Source organism: Montipora capricornis, chromosome 14, assembly GCF_036669925.1.
Source record: "Montipora capricornis isolate CH-2021 chromosome 14, ASM3666992v2, whole genome shotgun sequence".
NCBI classification, from domain to species: Eukaryota; Metazoa; Cnidaria; class Anthozoa; order Scleractinia; family Acroporidae; genus Montipora; species Montipora capricornis.
In genome coordinates, this window is record NC_090896.1 from 12,195,305 (window position 1) to 12,200,304 (window position 5,000).

Consider the following 5,000-nt stretch of genomic DNA (forward strand, 5'->3'; position numbering starts at 1 on the left):
AAAAGGCTTTAAAAACAAGAAAAAGAGCTAACTTATATTGATACTTCAATGATTAAACTTCACAAAAACAGTGTTTTTCAAAATTCGAAAAAACTTTGCATTTTAGGCCTATTGATCCAGAGTGATGTGAACACTGCAAGATTTCGCCTGATGTGGATTTCTTACCAAATTGTTATTCTTCATTAAATAACTTAACTACAACTGCCAGTAGAGAAAATCAGGGAATACTCTATATTGCTGTGTGCACTTTTGCCGCTTGAAATCGTAAATGTAGCTGTAAAATATGCTCACAACCGATGACGTCAAAATCCTCAATTCGATCCCAGGCCCTTGTCTCATATTTTTCTCAAAAATATGCGAGGTTTCTTCGCATTTTAGATATGTTCTCCGAACAGAAATGCTCCTTAGGCATTACATTTTAGATTTTAAAATAAAAAGGGGTGGTGAAATTTCGAGTAATGTGCACTTTAATTAACACTCTGAAAATCGATCGAGTCATTACTTTGTGAACTGAAATTTAAAAGAAACCTACGCAAATGACAAACGAGTCAAATTTACGGACAGGAAACCGATTTACTCACCCTAATATTGGCTGAACTTGGAGATTGACATATACGCAGAGAATGCCACTTGGAACTTTACAGTAACTTAGGCCTCCAGGCAAATGTCGCATTTATTAAAAATAGGTTCGACAAAGAGTCAAATTCCAGCGTCGTATCAAACATCAATCCTATTTCACAAGTTCATCGCGTATTTAGAACAACGTTTGCTGAAACGCCGAATCACTGTCGCATTATCTGAGTTGGCAAATCGAACTTGGAGTCGAACATAATTGCAGCAAACATCCCACCATTCATACGTTTGACGAATTCAGTTCGACTGAGGGTGCATTCGATTGACTGTTTTTCAGAATAGGAATACATGGAATAGAAGTTAGAAATCCTTCACTTTACCAGAGATTCATATTGAAATTGTCAAACACCTGTTAAAATGCTATTTTAAACATGTGTTTATTATCCTTGTTGTTTCACAACGCCAGACATACTGTTTTAAGTCAACATTCCACTTATTATTCCGGAATAGGCTCAATCGAACGTACCCTAAGATTCAACTTTTTCCCGAGGCCTTAGCGTTTGATACAAAGTACACTTGATATGCGCATTCACCTGAACTACTGTAGAGAAAGCTTGTTAATATTATGTTGCGGCCGAAAGGCCCCTTACAAAGTGATTTTCGCCTAAATGTTTTAAAACATACCGACCTTAGCAGTAGGAGCTGTAGTCAAAGCATTAATTTCCCAATACCTGGGGTGCATTGCATGTTTATTTTAAGGCCGTAACTTCGCGTAAATGTGTTAAAATATACAAAATTCGCATGTATAGATTACCAAATGACTGAAAATGCCTACAAATTCAAGTTTGCCTTATTCTTTTAAAAGGCGTACATGCGGTAAAGTAATTGTTCTGTGCTTTAAGATGGCGAACTCTCCAGATTCTCTACACATGGATCACGCTCTTATGCATCATCACAGGCTGGGGTAGGTTAGCTTTCAATAACAATAATGATGATATTTAAAACTTATATTGCGCTTTTTCTATGAAAATACTCAAAAGCGCATTACAATATTATTATTAAACTAAATTAAAGAAAAAAAAAGAAAAAATACTCAGTAAATTTACAATATTTACAGTATAAAATTTCCAGAATAATTAGTAAAATATAAAATTTTTAAGAATTACAATATTAAATTAAATGAATAAATAATCTAACTAAAAGCCTTTTTAAATAAATATGTTTTAACAGAGCGTTTAAAAGAGTCGATTGATGTTTCCTGTCTTATTGGCAGAGGAAGACTGTTCCATAAGAAGGGGGCAGCTATCGAAAACGCGCGATCTCCCATGGTCTTCTTTGTCTTAGCCGAGGTCTTTCTAACAATATACCATTATTGTTACGGCGTAGTTGGTAATGTGAAGCCGGTAAGACAGAGACTAGATCCTCAAGATAGCTAGGCGCAACACCGTGAAGTATCTTAAATGTAACAAGAAGAATGTTAAAATCTACGCGCAAGCACACTGGTAACCAGTGGAGTTCTCTTAGTAAAGGAGTAATGTGACAATACCTAGGTTCGCGGTAAACAAATCGGGCACTGGCATTCATGACTCTTTGAAGTTTCTTAATTTGATAGTCAGGAACACCGTACAATAAACCATTACAGTAATCAAGCATGCTTGTGATGAACGCGTGAACAAGCCTCTCGGTGGACTCACGAGACAGGTACTTCCTAATGTGCCGGATATTTTACAGATAAAATGGGCTAGTACAAGAGAAGCCTTAGTCACATGAGTCGACATGTCCAGATGAGAATCGAACCAGGTGCCCAAATTGCGCACTGAAGAGACGGGTGATACCTCAGCTTGGCTGAACTTAATCTTGTCAATGGACACCCTCGATAATTGTCTTTCCGTGTCAATGATCAAGAACTCAGTTTTTTCGTCATTTAGCATCAACTTATCATCTCTCATCCATGCGCGAACATCGCGAATACAATTTTCAATCGCAATCACAGCATCAGCCTCACTGGTGTTATCAACGGGATTAAACGATATCTATAGCTGTGTATCTTCCGCATAGGTGTGAACGGATGGCAGATGAGATTTCATAATGTCAAACAGCGAACTTGAGTAGATGGTAATTAAGTGGGGGCCCAAACAAGAGCCTTGTGGGACCCCGCAATTCAGGTTAAATTTATCAGAGAGCATTCCTTTAACAGAGACCTGCTGCGTTCTTCCCGCCAAATAAGATTTAAACCATAATAAAGCGTTATCCCGAAGGCTGAGCTTGGACTGCAGCCTGTGCAGAAGAATACCGTTATCCACGGTATCAAACGCTGCGCTGAGATCTAACATGACAAGCAATGTGATGTGACCTTTGTTGTCATTTAGCAAAAGATCGTTTTTAACTTTTAATAACGCCGTCTCAGTGCTGTGATTCTGCCGATATGCGCTTTGGGGAACAGGAAATAAGTTGTTGGCTGTCATATGATCTTGTAATTGGATAGCCACGGACTTTTCCATAATCTCTGATGTAACCTGCATGTTATGGGTTGTGCATTTCTGTCGAAATTAAGTACAAGTCTATGCAGTTGTTCATCAGGTGATGGACTCCTGGTCCAAGTGCTGACGCACAACGTGGGCATAGAGTTTCCCAATGACGCTGAGGAGGAGATGCCTCTGTAGTTGTTACAGTTGCTCCTGTCACCCTTATTCTTGTAGAGGGTGACGATCTTGGCATCTCTCATGTCTTGCGGCACAGCTCCTTCTCTCCAACACTGGCAAAGAACATCGTGAAGAGGCTACAGTAGGGTGTCTTTACAGCACTTGAAGAGGTCTTGGAGGATGCCATCCATACCAGGTGCTTTCCCACAGGCCAAGCGTTCAATCGCTTTGCTGAGTTTGGCAAGTGTTGGAGGAGCTAGTTACATAGTATGTGTTCAGTATATACTGTTATTACTATCAAATACCGGTTTTATAACGTTTGGCATTCTGCAAAATACCCCTGCCGCGCCATCATGGGAATAGAAAACTTTACGGACCATATTTTGGAGAATTACCTCAAAATTAGGAATTAATAAATTTCGTAGTTTGATAAGTTCTATTGAAAGTTGCAGAAATTGTTTTTCCATGAGAATTTCACCGGCTAACATTGCACATTTCACTATTGAAATATGGAACCAGCTATATACAACAGTTTATATATACAACAGCTATATACAACTATATATAACTATATACAACAGTCTTCTTCTTCCTCAGAATTTCCCGTCACTTCTTCTACCTGATCTTCTGCACCTGCCATAACTGAATTAATGTCATGCGTACATTCTCTTATCATGTCGGCTGACCTCACGCACACAACATTCCTCTGAATGGGCAGACCAGCTATGATTCCAGCACCTGCTGAGAGATAAAACGGAAGTACTAAATTTTAGTGGTACACGTATACTTCATTGTGTCATTCTTTTAACCCTTTAAGCCCCGAGGGGTTCCCCATTGACGAGTAAAATCGTCTGGCGTTAGACAGAGTAAAATCTATAAGTGCCATTTGGCACTATCGGGGCTGAAAGGGTTAAACAGGGACATAGTTTTTTCACAGTGTTAGCTTAAATAGAGGCATTTAAGACATCAATGCTGAGCATTTTACGTATGAGCAGACGTAGGGAGACTGTGGATTGGGGGGCGGGGGTGGGGGTGAAGGGAAAGGTTGAACTAGAACAGGCAGATCTTACGTAAAAAAAGGACATTGATAAAGAAATTTTGTGGAAATGTGGGCCTGGCTGCTGGCCTTTGATTGTTAATTTTCGGTTGGCTTTGGTCAGTATGTTTGGGTTTTTTTTGCGAAACTTGATTTGAACTGCAATAACTTCGGAACCAAAGACAGAACAGATTGTTAGATTTGCACACCCCTAATCTTCCTATCAATTAAAATATGTTAAATATAGTTTCCAGCTGAAATCACCGCATGACGATTCTGTCTCGCTTGAATTGTTAAACGTCAGTGGTCTGAGGTATAATTACCCTTTGATCTGGTCAGGTCCAGAATCCATTGAACAGGGAAGCTGAACAGATCTACCCGGCAGTATTTGCTCCTCATGTCTTTCATGACGTTGGAAGCATTCTTTCCTGCAAAGTTGAAGCTTCCTGCTCCCACGATGTTCCTGCTGGACCAACCCTCGATTAATACTGGCATCAGACAAAAAAACATCGTACTTAGTAAGGTTTCTTGCTAACCGAATTTGTGTTGAACCTGCGTCTTCATTTGAAACTCACTAAGGCTATGACTCTCTTAGATTTTCTAAAATCATCTCAGTGCGTAAGCGTGCGGAATTCAACAAATCCTGCAATCCAATTAGTTCCGAGAGCGGGCAGAATTTTCTCATCCGGCCTGCTCACGGCGGGCGGATTCCTAGCCTTAGTTGCGCGAGCTTGTCTGATGACCTTAAA